Source organism: Netta rufina, assembly GCF_964035555.1.
Source record: "Netta rufina genome assembly, chromosome: 1".
NCBI lineage: Eukaryota > Metazoa > Chordata > Aves > Anseriformes > Anatidae > Netta > Netta rufina.
In genome coordinates this window covers 92,073,420-92,089,743 of record NC_140123.1, presented here as the reverse complement: position 1 = coordinate 92,089,743, position 16,324 = coordinate 92,073,420, and positions in this window count along the sequence as shown.

The window sequence follows — 16,324 nt, the reverse complement described above, 5'->3', positions numbered from 1 at the left end:
CTTGTGCTGCGGGATGCAGCTCAAGCCAGGACACGGGACAGGAAGACCTGTTTATGGCATTGAAAGTTAAACCATTTATTAGATGTAGAATAAGGGAGAGGTGTCACCCTTTGGTCCATGTGGGCAGAGGACAAGGCTCTCGTCACTCCTTTGGCTGAAGCATGGAGCATCAGCCGCTCCTAGCATCACCCAAGGATTCCCAATTTGCTCTTTTTCCACATTTCTTGAAGCACTTCTGGCTCCTAGACTGAGGTGACTTCATTTTTCTAGATTGTGGGTTTGTGGAGGAGGGATTCTGGGGGCAGTCACTAGTAGAGTGACTATTTAGTGGCCCCCGGGGCCAATAGGTTTTTATGCACTTGTGTACAAATCATGCCTAATCCCTACAAGTGACTGCTCAAGGCCTAGCAACAAGAAGGAAAAGAAATTGGAGCAGAAAAATTAAGAATGTGCTGAGACATCACCAAGGAGGCGTGTTTGTAAAGGAGTCCTGAAAGGTTCTTTGGTTTTGTTGTTGGTTATTAAATCCATATGTTTGCTTTACCTTAATGCTAACGGGGACTCCCAGCTTCCTCTTTAGATCTTGTTTGGCTGCTCGGCTGCTAAAATCCCCAGGTATTGTTTCACAGCTTTCAGGGACATGGGCTCCTGTGTTGTAGAGAGCCAAGCGAGGGTGCTGGGGACAACAGCTTGGTGACGGACCCCAGCTTGGCATCTCCCACCCGCGTTCGCTCTGCCCCATACCCAAATGCTGCCTGCAAGGAGCATCCCGAGGCCATGAGCGGAGCCCAGCCCCAGTGATGCCGAGTACCAATATCCCTAGGGCATCCCCATGCAGCCCTGAATCCCCAATCCTCCGAGGTCCATCAGTGCCCATAATTTGGCACAGGCAGCCAGCGAGGGTGGGCAGCACACAGGTGGAGAGCTGGCCACCCACCAGCCCTGGGGTTAGCGGTGTGCTGGGGAGAGGCGGGGGCAGCAGGGAGGGCTCCCAAACTTCTCAATTTCCACCTCTTCTTGCACATTCTCTTCCATTTCTCCTCCTCTCCCCTTTTCCTCCCCGCCACGCCGTGACCTTGGTGCAGAAGGAGCGCAGTTAATCAGAAAGGAAAGGAAAACAAGCGCAGCCTTGTGCTGCAAGCTGCCCCGAATCCCTTTACCTGCGCGGTGCCAGACGGTGACGTTGGCAGCCACACGAGCGGAGCACACAGAGCACCTCACGCGAATGGCATGTGCGTAGGAGCAAGAAACAACAACAAAATTCCTGTACACATTGCTTCAGACTGCACCGCTTTTTCTTCTTCTTTTTTTTTTTTTTTTTTTTTTTTTTTTTAAGTTATAAGACCACCCAACTCTTTTAATTCGTGGCTCTAGCTTTTTGTTCTTCAACGTATCAGCTTTTCACAGATCGTATTTTACCACGTCTCTGTGCTCGTTCCCAAGCCGAGGTTTGGTCGATGAAACACTAGATCATAATGAAACAGCAGTGGCTCCGCGCTGAGAAATGCAAGAAGCTTCTCCGACTGTGGCTTTGCTCTTATCCAATTTCAAAGATTCACTGGGAGAGCTGTGAAACGAGCCCACTCGAAGCCTGAATCAGGAGCTGGCTCTGAGCTCCTGCTCCTCAAGCAGGGCTCCTGCCCTCCCTCCGTGCTGAGCCGGGCCCTGAACCCACTCGAGATGTGTGTGAAGGGGGTCAACACAGCACCCACCCACTTCTCACCACCACCTGCCCTGCTCCCCCAAGCAAATTCAGCCGTGTAGAAGGGGCAGCATTGCCCTCACGTTTCCAGAGCTGAAGCACTGGCCTTCTGCATCATCCCAGCCTCAGAGGTTTCCCCATCTCTCCCCAAAACCCCTCCATTCAGGTCACAGCAACCAAAATCCTGTCCCCAGTGCCTGGCGAGGGCTCACCCTGTGCTTGGTTGCTCCCCCAGCCTGCTGCCCTTCCCCTGGGGCTGCCACTCGCACAGAGGCCAGAGGCTGGGAGCAGGGATGGGCTTTGTTGCCTGCAACAAGTTGGGCTGGTTGCTGTTGCCTAAACAGAGGATAATTATAACTGGTCAGCAGTCCTCCACATTTTTATTTTTTTTTCCAATTGGAAAAAAAAAAGCCTTTTTTTTGGCCCGAAGTGTCACAGCTGTACAGAAAGTGCTCGCCCTCATCACTGCTCTAAGGTCAATGTTCAGGGGATGGTTTTTGGCCTTCAATTTAATACTCCCTAAGCATCAAAAAATATTTGTTTAAAAAAATATATAAAAATTTACCTTTGCCTCAGATTAATTCCACATAGTGCCACATCCCAACAATACAGCAAACCTTCCAGAGTGACATTATTTGCTGCAGGTGAGGTGAGGTGAGGCCAGGCCTCCTATTTTGTCTCCTAGCGAGGGGCGCAGCACTGGGAGCAGACCACCACGGCACTGGTCCGTCACTTAGGGAGGCGTGAGCGGGCTGGCGGCCAGAGCTGAGCAAAATGCTGGTGTTGGACATCATAAATAATAAAAGTGGAAAGGGGAGAGCTAAATGCCATTTACATATTTGAATAGCTGCTTACATATTTTAGTCTGTTTAACAAACCAAAAGCAAAAAAAAAAAAAAAAAAAAAAAGGAATCGGTGATAAATCTCAGGAAAGGCACTGACGTTTTAAAAATTAGGCAATCTGTTTATGCTAAAATTGAGCTTTTGTTTCAAACTGCATACGTGTAAAATAGGAAAGGCGTAAGAAGAAAAACCTTGCCCTGAAGATGAAACACACTCCTTGGTCTGAGCCTGAAAGTCCTTTGCTGACTTAGAATGGAATGGGGAGTGCGGAGAGGGGAACAAACAGACCCCAAACATTGCACGCCGGGATTTTGCTCTTGCCTTTCCTTTATTGCAGCTCAGCTCCCAGACTAAGGATGTATACTTGTCCATTATTTATACGTCTATAATTAATGGGTATGAGCACAAGCAGTGACCTCTTGCATCACGAGCACCGCGCGCTGTTATATTTAAAGTGGCTCCAAGGACCTGAGCAAGCAGGCACAGTTTGTTGTAGCAACAGCTCCTTCATTTTTTTTTTTTTTTTAAGGAAAAACTTCCCATGGCCTCCCGGCACTCACATAAGCGAGAGGAACCACCTTCGAGACGTGGAAGGTGCTGATTCAGTTTTTCCTCCACCCTACAGGACGGGAGGGTGAAAATACCCCGTGGTTACACGGGGAAAGCGGTAAATTAGGCATGGTAAAGGTGCACTCGCTTGGGACTGAAAAAAGGCAGCTCAGTGCTCAAGAAAAATGAGAGCCCCACCCCAATATGCATTTCCTACCAAAAAATCAGGGCTGGGAAGACCAGGGGGGATGGCACGTCATGCTTGTGCCAGTGCCAGGGCAGTGGGAAAACGCAGCAAAACTCCTCACCCTCACCCAGCAGTGACCTGTTTGCCTTGGGGCACAACGGGAGATCTCCTCACGTACTGTGGTTTTGTCCAGAGACTCCTGTTTTTGCAATTGCAGCCCTCGCCACCTTGTCTGGGTGTTTGGAAGCTGCCTGCATTGAAGGATGCATTTTCCCCAGGTCCTCTTCCTATAGCTGCCCCAGTTTGGATATCACCGTGCTGCTTTCTACTAGAAAAAAATCCGTATTTTTCATGAAATCTGTCGCACCTAAGCAGACTGATAAGCCATGCAGAAATTTTAAGGTGCTTGTTAAAGCTTCAAGAAAACAAATTTCCTTCCAACAAATCTAAAAAAGCAAATTAAACAGCCCTGGGCAGCAAGTTCATTGGGCTGGTTAACACGCAGATTTTTGTGAGGCCCTTTACATGGGTATCATTTACCTTCGCTTCTGTAGATCTCTAATCTTTCCTCCTCATATGAGCTTGCCAAAGGATTTGATGGCTCACCTGGGCTTGCTAAGCACGGACCCAAAAGCTATAAGGAGAGCAGGGTTCAAGGCGGTGCTGATCTGACCAGGTCACATCTGTTTTTGGAATAAAATGTTGTTCTTCGGGTGTCCACATGCTTGCAGTTAGTTTTCGGTTCCTATTTCTTTATAGCCTCCCAAATAAAGGATCTCTTTCATGGCAGAGCGCTGCAGCCAAGTCATACCAAGTGTATCTAGCATCCACCCAACTCCAACAGAGTTCGTGAGCGAAGAAATGTTGTTGTTCAGCCCTATAACAATTCATTTGATACCAATAAAGTGCTGTTACGTGCCTGGGGTTTAGCAAAAAGGAATTCCACATGCCACCAGTTAGCAGTTTTGCATTGTTTCTTTTCAAATGAAGCCTGTGAGCAGCAGACGTCGGCTTCTGGGGCAGTTTAGGTCGAACAACTTTGGTGCGGGTGCAGAGAGCAAGTACTGGCCACTGGAGAAGCTAGAAATGTCGAAAGATTTTGGCTTTTTGGTGGAAATACAAAACTTCTGTGAAAATAAATAAATAAATAAATAAATAAAACAGCACCTGGAGCATTTAGCAAGCTGCCCCAATTATTCAAACTATAGGCAAACTTCAGATAGGGGCTTACTTTGGCAGTGCATTTGCTAACCTGAGTTTTGATAACGCACCCTTTGGAGAGTGCAAGTCTGCATTGATGCTTGCTGAGCCCCTCCCCACGGGAACTAATGCCAACCGGTGACTGCACTCATAAAAATGAATTGGAGAACAAAGTCTGGGATAGGAGTTTTTGTTTGCTCTGCAGAAGGAAAGTCCCCCAGAAACAGTGGGCCGAGGTTTCTCCTTCAGCTTGCACAACAGAGCTGCCTGCTAAAACCCCGCACAGCAGCCCTGCCTGAGCTCCCCTGAGCACCTCTTTCATCTCAGAAGGTCGCCTCGTTTCCATTTGTCGCTCAGTCTCCACAGAACCACAGGTGCCATCATTTGGGCAGCTAGTCATGCACAGCAAGTTCACCTGGGTCCACGCATTTTGTCGACTCAGACCTGGAAAGATTCACCCAGTAAGTGTTTGTCCATCTGATCTGGCAGGGGTTCTCCAAACAAGCCGAGCAGATGTGGCTCCACGCTGACCACAGCAGGGACAGCACAAGATCCGAGGTCAGGTCCACCCTCTGCCCGGCCTAGGACCAGTGGCATGGCAAAGAGGGAGGGTGTGGATCTGAGGGAAACCAGGAAGGCTTTTCCCCAGTACTTTCCATAAACCAGATTATTTTCAGAAGCATCCAGTTCTTCATGGGCACACTGGCTTCGTTGCAGGTCGCTGCAAAGCCCTGAGAGGATCTCTTCCCCTGTGGGGTGTGAGGGTGATCCCAGAGGTCACCTTCCAAGAAGTTTCGGATGTCCCCATTTTGGGAGAGGTGCTCGAGGACATCAGATCTCAGCTGCAGGGCTGCCTGCCACACAAAAGACAGGCCAGGCCAAGGCACCTTTCCTTCATCTAAACTGGACGTGGTTTCACGGACCTTCTCCTGACTTGCAGTGACAATTGGCTCCCCTTCTTAAATTTCGTTTCCATGTTTGTCCTGCAGGAATTAAAAAATCAGCTGGGTTTTATTCTGGGCCTTTTCTTCAGGGTAAGTTCATCAAAAAAAAAAAAAAAAAAAAAAAGTCAGCTGAGCTCCTGAATCTTGCTCTGGGTATTATATATGGCTCCCAGTCATCCTCCTTCTAGATCACAAGCTCTTAGAGGCAAGGGCTGCTATGGTCTCTGCATTTAGGCAGCATGTGGCACGTCTGAAGCTTGCCATTTTTAATAAATGGCCAAAAATCCCCCCCAAAATCCCAGGCAAGCAGCTGCTGTCCATGCCCACAGGGGTGCGGGCTGCTGGCAACTCCATAGTAAAACCAGCCAGGTTGATTGGAAACTGGCCAGATGGCAGCTCCTGCAAGCTAAAAGGATTAATTATTTGGGGATCATGCCTGGAGAGCAGGCGTGATGAATGCAATATATAATTCCTTGTCACGACTGTGTGTCAGCGCTGGGAAAGGAGGAACAGCCCGGGATTCAACAGCAGCCATCTTTGCTCTCTCTGGGGACACAACAAATTTTTTTATGAGGCTCACAAGACAAAAAAAATCTCTCTTTTAGCCTGAAACTCTACATGTGAAAGGCTATCATCTACCAGCCTTCACTTTCCTGCAATTACACTGATGTCATACAGTCTTATTTATTTTATTAGGTATTTCACAACTGTAGTGTTAATTAACTATTGTATTGGGTCGGTGTAATTAACCGTGTAATGACTCAAACACCTACAAGACAGCTTTGGTTTTGTTTTGTTTTTTTTTCTTTTCCCTTTAACTCACTATGTATGACACTGCAGCTACTTCTTCTGACCGGGTACTTCACGACATGGCTCTACCTCTCATGGCTGGAGAAAACCTCCAGGAGATTGTCCAGTCCAATTAAGAGCTGTTTGTCTAAGTGGAAAAATCCACGTAGGGGATTGTGGCCAAGTGCCCCTAACAGAGCTCCTCTGGGGTTACGGCTCCTGCTGTGGGTAATCGTGGTGGGGCTTCGTGGTCTTCTCCAACCTTGGCCATGCAAGTGGCTGATGGTAGAGCTGGGGGAAATGCGACTCACCCAACACCCAAATTTTCTCAAATTTTTGGGAAATTCCTCCCAAAACCCCTCCATGGCTTTTGATCTACATATCCTTGGTCCAGGGAAATCAGGCAAATCTCCAGCGTGGCCCATTCTCCCCACTAGGCAGAGAGGTCCTGGCTGCCCTCCTGTCCAAGCATGACCACCATTTTTTACAGCCATGTATGAGCACGGTTATTTCTAGCACAGTTTCCCCGAACTGTGCCAGTGGAGAGACACTTTTTCTTTTTCCTTTCAGACCCCAATGTGCCAAACCACGCTCTGTTCTCCACCTACACATGAGTGTAGCATTATAGACGCTGACCAAAGCCACAGGGAGGAGGGAGGACAAAAGGACACGTCTCTTGTCTTCGGTCATTGCATCACTAGCTTCAGCTCCCAGATCAAAGGAGCATCCAACCAGCCCCATTCTGGCGAGACCCGAATTTGGGACAGAAGATCCCAGATTTCCAGGGTGCTTTGCAGGGTGCAACACCACAGCCCTCTCCCTACTTGTTTCTGTGTGACTTCTTCAGCCCTAATCTGCAACATTGCTGCTGTGGAGAAGGAGCCAACACGTAAATAATGCAAACCAAACAGGGAGCCCTCTTAATGGCTCTCTGCAGCACGGTTCCTTGGAGCCCAAGTGGATTTTAGGAGCTGGCCTGGGCCCATTGCTGTTCCCTCACCTGCAGCCGTAATCCTCTCTTTGTGCCCTCAGTCACTGCCATAGCAACTGGCTGTGATGGCCCCGAGGATTAGAGCCTCGGGAAGGAAATAAGCAGGGAGGGAAGGAAAAAAATAAAAACCCTGCAAGAAACGCTCTGATGCTGTTTTTGTTACGGTGGAACAAATGGGCTTAGATGAAACAAAGAGCCCAGCTAGCCCTCGGCTGATCTCCAGGCAGCCACCAAGCTGAGCGACTGGCGGGTTGCAAGGTTTGGGTTGTTTCCTCCTTTTCTCTGAGTCACCCTGTTTTGGCCTCCTCGCTGAGCCAAAGCAAGAGGAACGTGCTCATCCAGGGCCTGCTCACCTTGCTTGGCTGACCCGTCCGCCTAAATCAGTTTGTGTGAGCCAGTAGATGTTCCTCCCAAAGGACCGCTTGTTTGGCTGTAATGCACCACGGAGCATTTGTGCAAGTTCCTGGGGTAATAAAGGCAGCCCGAAAAAAAAAGGAGATAGATAATAAATGCCCAGTGCACCCACGGTGAATACTGAGCGAATAAACAAAAAAGCCTTATGAGCTTTTGTCCAGAGCTGATCAAAGAGTCCTCTACATAACTGTACTGAAGACAGACTTTTAGGCATCACCAGCAACACCTCATTTCTCGTGTCTGCTGTGAGAGGCCTAGAGATGAACGGCAGAGCTTGTGTCCTCCAGGTGGAAGACACTCCATGGATGTCCTCCAAGCCTCCCGCAGCCTCCTGCACCCCGAGCCAGTGGGCAGGGGTCATGGGTGCTCCCCTCCATCACAGCCACGTGCCAGACAGGGGGAGAACAGCGGCACCAGGGTGTTCAGAGGTGATCCACACGTGTGGATCCAGCCAGGTAGGAGCACACCTCCCCATTGCCCCACGTGCTGCCACTCGGAGCTGAATGCCTCGAGCGAGGGAAGGTGGGGTGAAGGCAGGTGATCTTGAAAAGTTGGAGAGAAGGCTATTTGCGTGTGCACTGTACTAAATATCTTCAAGGAGTTTAATGAAAGCTGCAATCTTCTGCCTTCAAGCATTCATTAATGACAAAAGGAAGCTCAAAACTATGAACGGGGCAATGCGCTGAACTAATACATATTCACCAGTGCACACATGGAAGTTGCATCAATCAGATCCGCTTCGTTCTTCACAGCCCGATCCGAGACAGGTCATTCATAATCTTTTGCTTTTAACTCAACTATGCGCTGGAGGCTGGTGCTTACAAGCTCTGTGTACCAGGCTGTGCCACTGGAATGGCTTAGCTGATGACTTTGGTGTGGTGCGTTAGAAAGGATTAGCTTCTTTGTGTGCATGTGCACCTGCACAAAAAAAAAAAAAAAAAAAAAAAAAAAAAAAAAAAAAAAAGAGTTTCTTGCTGAACTTCTATGGGAACTATGGGAAATCTGTGCTAGGATATCTATAGGGGAAAGCCCCAAAGGAACATTTTTCAGACTTTGTTTTTTCCTTATTGCTCGCCCTTTATTTCTCCGAAGGTGAAAAGAAAAAAGGAATAAAGACAGGGTGAGAGAATAAGACAAAAAGGAGATGACAAAATTTTGCTAGGATTTGTAGGGATGAAAGCATACAAACCCAGGACTGCAGAATCACATAAAAGGGAGGCTGGAAGAGATATCACTAGATCACGCAGTGCCACGATGCAGGACCAGCTGGACACAGACTGCTGTACTGCAGGTCTGACGTGGTCCAAATCTGTTGTGAGAACTCCGCCTGCTCCCACGTGCCCCCTTGCTTTAGCTTCACCTTTCTCAGACCCTTTAGTTACAAGATGGCAGAGACCTATGGAGCACAGGTTGAGAGCTGCTGTTCACAAAAACACAGCAAGCTTGCAGTGCATTCAAATAAAAGAAACAAAAGAAAACAAAAAAAGACCAGTGATGTATTAAGCTAGTAACTAAAGCTCTTCACACAAGCTTCTTCCTTAATTAGTGCCTTTAGCACTGCTGGCGTAATCACGAACGTATTGCTGTGAGTGTTCAGTCAGCCATGACAGACCCAGCACATCCCTACTTCTTGCCAAGATCCCTGAAGCCTTTGCAATAGCATCCTTCAGTCTCCGACCCTGCAGCCAAGGGAATGAATGAAGGATGGATACTGAAATATATCTGGATGTGATGTATGCCAAAATGAATAATGTTGATATGCCCATGTTATAGCAAATACCTACAAGCCACACAAATCCCCAAAGCTAAAACCAACTTGGCAAACTTAACTTAGGCTGTTTTTCTTTCTTTTTTTTTTTTTTTAAATTACAATTCCTGGGGAAGCAGATCTCTTCCTGCCCTCCTCTACTCTGCTGTAGATATAGCTACCCCACCGCAGCTGTGACCATCTAGGTGGATAGCTCCACTCTAGGCTAATTTTGCAAAACGACCTAGTTTAAAAATATTTTTAAATAAATCTGTATTTGGGGTGTGGATTTTTGCAAGCTGAGTCAATTCAGAGCTCTTGTTTCAAGCACGCCCACCGAAAGCATTAGGCTGGTGCACCAGGGGGCTGCAGGAGCTAGGTTTGGGACCAGGAGCAGTGGTGAGCATCTGAGGGAAAGAGGGTAGGGATCCTAAGGGATGGCAGTAACAGCAAAGATGTGAGAATGTAAGTCCCTATTCATCCATCACTTAGTAAAGTTATACCTCTACACATCAGGGATGTGACTCTCCTCTACAGGGAGGCCTTTTCCACCACTGTGACAATGTAAAATGTCCTTGAAGGGACAAGTGACGTTCCTGTCTGCTTTAAAACTAATGCCTGGGTTGCTAAGGGCTCTAGCTCTGCACAAACATGAATCTGATAGTAGTGCTCGTTATGACATGAAGTACTTGGGTGGTGGAATAACGCCAAGTTCGTGCTGTTTGGGAAACCCCATTATTATTACACTCCTTTTTAATTTCCTGACTTCCTGATGGCTTGTCTTCCAACCCGAACTTTGCATTCTTTTCTCTTTTTCTCATCTCTTAATTATAGCTAATGAAAGGTGGAGGAGGTAAATGTTAAAGAAACTTTAAATAGAGCATCAGAATTCCTTATGAATAGTTGTTATTTTCCAGGTTTCCACACAGCTTTAGCAGTCTCACTCTCAAGTACCATTGCAGACGCATTACATTCATACCAAAGCTTAAGGGATTTGTTCAGAATGAAAATGAGGTGGAAAAATGTATCTGTGCATCTAATTCTTCCATTCTGGCCTCCTCCAACGTCCATAGGCACCTATCAGCCTGTCTCGGTTGGAAGCTGGACTGCAGTCCCTGGAGAGGAGTGTGAGGTGATAAGTACTAAGGAGGACAGGGTTGTTTGGAGTCATCAAAAATGGTATAACAGGAATTAGCTGAATAAGTGAGAAATAGATGTAGTATTCCTATGGTCCTCTTCCTCATCAGTGTTCGGCAGAAAGTGTAAGTAACTAAAGAAAGAAGAGGAAACTTTAGAAGGAATATGACAGGAAACAAAATCCTGACAGCAAGGTCTGCTAGGCTCCGAAATAGTCCCTCAAGGGATGCAGTGGACACCTGAGTCATTTGAACAACAGGCAGGACCAAGCACTGGAAAACACACAGGAGGGAATAAATCCGCATTAGCAGAGGAACGTCTCAGATGACCTCATGGGCTGTTTCCATCCATAAATCTGTGATTCTGTGACAAGACCTTCGCCAGAAGAGGGCTGCGGCAACATCAGAAATGGATACACCCATATTATGTACATTGGACCTCAGAGTGACCACGGTGACCTATGTGTTACGTGAATGACAACTGATATTTTTGGAACATTTTAGTACCTTCGTTATTTTCCATCGCCCATAGATTCTGGATCTGACTTAGGCGAGCATCCCACCACCCAGTTCACGTCATATTTACAGGGTGAAGGAAGAGGGCTGGGACATTTGTACCTCTTAGTTGTTCTTCAGAGTTAAAATACTCAGTCTGCTCTGAGAACACTAGGTTTGGGACCTTCCAGCTTTTCTTTTTTCTTTTCTTTTTTTTTTTTTTCTTTTTCTTTCTGTGATTGACTTTTTGGGGAACTCCACCTGGGAATTTCTGTGGGAAGGAAGTGCCCACAAGTCTATTGATTTCAATCTGGGAATGACAAACAGCAAGTCTTTCTCCCTGCACCAGAAAGAAAAAAATATAGAAAGAAAGCAAATAAACAAACAACACAGATTAAATGATTTTAAAAACAGTGAACATATTTGTTTATAGTAATGTTCATGACTCACCTCCTAGATTTTTAATACCCTTAGTACCAACATCATCGCTTCAAGCACTTCATTTCTTGAAGAAACCATTCTCTCTTCCCCTCCCAGTACAGCTCTGCTCTGTTCAACCTTCACGCTCATTAGAGGCACCAGGGAACAATTTAGTTTTCATAGAATCACAAAATATCCCGGGTTGGAAGGGACCCACAAGGATCATTGAGTCCAACTCCTGGCTCCACAAAGGGCCACCCACAAACCAGACCCTATGCCTGAGAGCACTGTCCAAACACTTCTTGAACTCTGTCAGGCTTGGTGCCATGACCACGTCCCTGGGGAGTCTGTCCCAGTGCCCGACCCCCCTCTGGGTGCAGAACCTTTCCCTAACCCCCAGCCTGACCCTCCCCTGTCCCAGCTACATGCCGTCCCCTTGGGTCCTGTCGTTGTCCCCAGAGAGCAGAGCTCAGCGCCTGCCCCTCTGCTCCCCTCGTGAGGGAGCTGCAGGCCGCCATGAGGCCTCCCCTCAGCCTGCTCTGCTCGGGGCTGAGCAAACCCAGGGACCTCAGCTGCTGCTCCTATGTCTTACCCTCTAAACACTTCACCATCTTTGTAGCCCTCCTTTGGACACTCTAATAGTTTTATAGCCTCCTTGTATTGTGGCACCCACACAGGTGAGGCCACACCAATGCTGAGTACAGTGGACCTCAGTGTGTGTATAATACTGCCAGGAGGAATCAGGGACCTCTTTGATCCCCAACACATGGGAAAGAGGGAGTTAGCATTAGGTGTTCTCTTTCTTATCTCCTTAAAAGTAAATCTCTCTTTCATACCCATGTTTGTACATGCCTATACAACATTTCTGATGGCTCAGTCAAAAGTCAGTCCTCTAAACAGAAATGAAGGTTTCAAACCCCCCAATAGGTTCTCTGAGCTCCCAACCCTGCTCTCCTTCAACTCTCCAAGAAAAAGCCACCAGTGTCCTTCTTCAGGTCTTTTTCTGCTCTGCACCACCAAAACTCAGCACCTCTCCTGCCCTCCATCATTCTGAAAGCATCAAAAACCACTGGGTGCTGACTACCACCCATCACACCTCAGCAAAATGCAGCCAGCCTGTGTGTAGCTTCCCCTCTCTTCACACAGCCTCTGCAGAGGGGGAATAGCTCAGTTTTGGTGTCCAGCAGCAGAAGTTTCCTGTGCTGTCAGTGAGTCCTGAGGGAATTATTAGCCCCTCATTACCGCTCAGCGCTGACAAAAGGTAATAATCAACAAAGCCATTTAAGCAAAGAAAGAGCTCCAGAGTGGGCCATTATTAATTCTGGGAATATGATTTTGAGCAGTACCGAGAAATCATGCTGATTCAGGCTCTGAATGCACCGCCCGCCGTTCAAAGCACACCGTGTACGTGTGCATTCACGCACAGAGGCACAAGTGTGCACGTCTCTTCCCTCTCCTGATGCCTATCGGGCAGCAGAAGGGATGTGAGTTGGTCTGTGCTGCTCCAGTTGGACTGGGCAGGTCAAACTGCTGGTGCTGAGCAGCATCCTGCAGTGACAGCTCCCATTTCCCTGTGCCACAGACGGCTTCTGCCAGCAGGACACAAACACTAGCTTCCAGCTCGGCTCCAGGGACAAAGTGCAGAAGGAGCAGGGCAGGGACCTCTCCCAAGCTCCTGCTCCAGCACAGCCCCATGATAGCTGGAGGAGGAAGGCATCTCATCTCTCAGAAGAGAGGGGAGTCTGCCCTTCAACGCTTGAGCATTTCAGTGTCCTGTTTCAGTGATGCAACTAGGCTTGAGCACGCAGGGGAGTGACTAGGACAGTCTCGACACGCAAGGTCTGCTGCCGAGAGCAATTAGGAGCTGCTGTGATTTCCTCATAAACTTTGTGAAATGCTCACGTGGCAAGGGAAAAAAAAAAAAAAAAAAAAAAAACTGGTAATGCTGGAAGCTTTTATTATTTTATTGGGATTTTATTCCTCCAGCAAACAACACGCACCTGAAAGTATGATCTCAGACCACAAACCCAGGTGAAGTCACCTCAGCCAACAGGGAGGCAGGCTTGGCGGTGGGGTTGGAGGCCACGTGCTGGCACATCAGGCTGTGGTGAGCTGCAAGGCAGCTGGTGAGCTGGCCGTGTGTGCTAAGCACCAGGAAAAGGCTGAAAAACAACACACGCCAGGGGAGAAAATAAATCCCTCTTGCTTGCCCTGCTGCTCAGAGAGGCGATGCTTAAGGCCACATCCTGCCCCAAGGAACTGGTAAATCCTGCTCGCTGGAGGGACGAATGCACCCGCTGCCTGCGACAGCCCCAGCGTCTCCCACCACCAGTACTCCCACACGTCAGTCCCCTGCCAAATGGGACTTTCTTCCAAGCAAAAGTCAGTGCGCAGAAATGAGCAGACTGCCCTGACGTTTCCCTGTCCCATCAGACCTCCTGTTCCTCTCTGCTTCTCACTGCTCTCGTGGGAACGCAACCCACCGGGCCGCATACTTTGGATGCCTAGGAGTCATCAGGTCTGTTGTTCAGTAATTTAAAATAAAGAGCAGAGTAATTAAGAATTAAAGCTGCATTTCTGTGTCAGAGCTATTATGAAGACACTGCTGTAGCCTTTTGAAGTGATCTTATTCCAACTAATTCACAGAGAAGCTTTTTCCTGCTCCAGGATAAAGATCCACCCGTTCACTCACATATTTAATTGAATACAAAGTGTTTAGGCTCTTTCTGCAGGGAGCTATTAACCCCCCTACTCCAAAATCAAGACCGATGCACCATTTTTTTTTTTTCAGACATACCAATAAAGGGAAAGCAGCGTGGGTCATATGATTGCCCGACCTGTCTGGCTTTGCAGTTAATTTGGTGGCTTTGGGTTCTTGTTCCCGCTGTGCTCACTTTCCATGAACAGAAAGCAAAAATGTTCATGGAAAATGGATTTCAAAGGCATGTGCATAAGTGTTCCTGGAAATCTAATTTTACTTTTTCAATAAAAGCATCTGCTGCATACAAGGGCTGAGCAGGAAAGAGCAGTAAGACACTTAGCTGCACAGCTCTCTTCACCCAGTGCAAAGAACAGAAAGTGCGACTGTATCCCAGTGAACGTAAGGGTTGTTCTCAGGTGTTAAGCCAGCAGGACAAAGCAAAATTCAGATGGTTTGTTACATTATTTTTCATCTGGCATGAAGAGAAGTGTTCAAAGCTCACTTTTTTTGCAAGATGCTGCTTGCAGGAGAAGATATATTTGTAAAAGCAGGACTTGGGGGCAATGGGTGTGTGACAGACCCTGAGTACCACCTACCTACCAAGGGCGTAGAAGAGCTCACCGCATTACAGTGATGCTCCTTTACCAGGAAATGTGAAAGAAATGGTCAGCAAGGATAGGCAGAAAGCACTTAGCTAGAATTTCTATAATCCCTTCCAGTTCTTGACAAAGATGTATCTGTTGTCACAGAATTAGCCAAGGACTGGCCAAAAAGCAGTAGACCAAGGTGAGAGGAAAGGGGCATAAGGCATAGGAAATATAAAAACAAGCCCCAGCCTGGTTTAAGAAAAGCTCTGTCAAAAGCAGTGTGTCTAAATCCACTGCCTCAGTGGCTGAAGAAACTAAGGATGAGATTGTCTCTGGAGGTCAGAGCTTTAATGTGCTGTTAAAAGCACCTATATCATAAAGCAGCACCGCTGCACCGGTTTTGATTTAGCAACACCAGGTTGCATCAGCTGAGGAAGTGATCCAGAAATTGAAGTCTGCCTCTCTGTAAACACAGTGAGGGGAGAAAGGCTCTGCCATCCTGTGAGGATGGTCCAAAGGGCCCACGGCGCCGATCTGGGCACTCCCTCTTGCCCACCCCGATGTCACTGCTTTGCCACCCCCCTGCAAGGAGCAAAAGGGACAGCGTGGTCTGGCTGCTGGCCGTGCAGACCTGTAGGTCTGCTCCATTTCGTGCCCTGCTCCATCCCCACACCAGTGGTTGGCTGGCTCTATGGGGAACGAGCCTCAGAAAGTCTCCAAAACTGAAGCGTCAGTAGAAGAGATTTGAGGACAAAACAATAAAAATAACAGCAGCAGATCACTCAGAGCAGACGGTTTCACTCAAGAGCTCTGAGGGAACTCAGGCTTGAAACTGCTGACCTATTCAGCACAATACCACAACAGTTGTTGAAATGGCGTGGCACCGCGGGAATGGAAGGTGGCAAATGTTACATTCATTTTTAAAAAGGGCTTTCAGAGGCCATCCAGAGACCTGTGGGCTGGAAAGCCGGGCATACAAGATAGATGGAAATCAACTGTAACGAAGAGCAGAACAGCTCGATATGCAGATGCATGTGGTACAAGAGGAACGAGCGCAGTCGGCAGAGTGAGAGGTCCGGTACTGCCAACCCGTTGGTGTCAAGGCTTGGGCAGCTTGGCACGCTCATGAATGATCCAACTGCAAGGAGACGCAGAGCGAGCTCAGAAAACTGAAGGACAGGTTGATAAAGCGACATATGCAGTAAATACAAAGCGAGGGATATGAGGAACACCAGCCCTAGCCGTACGATGTCCATCAGGGGCTCTAAATTACCACGTCAAAAAGGAAACAGCAGGGCCACCAGGCTGAAAAGTCCAGCTCACTGCTCAACAGTTGACAACAAGGCAAAAAACAGAGCTTCAGGGACCACTTGTGCTGTACCTCAGACACAGGGGCAGCTCTGCGTGGGCAGAAGAGGATACGGAAAAATCAGAATATGGAAAAGACGGCACAGAAATGTGCAGTGGTTTCCAGAGGCAGGAGGCTGACCGCAGCAGTGCTCTGCTTCGTCACCTCTGCAGTGAAGGGATATGAGAGGTCCCATCAGCTCGTGAGCAGCGTGAACAGGCAAGCGTTGCTCTTTGTGTGTCCCGTAAGGAGAGAAAGGGGGCACCCACCA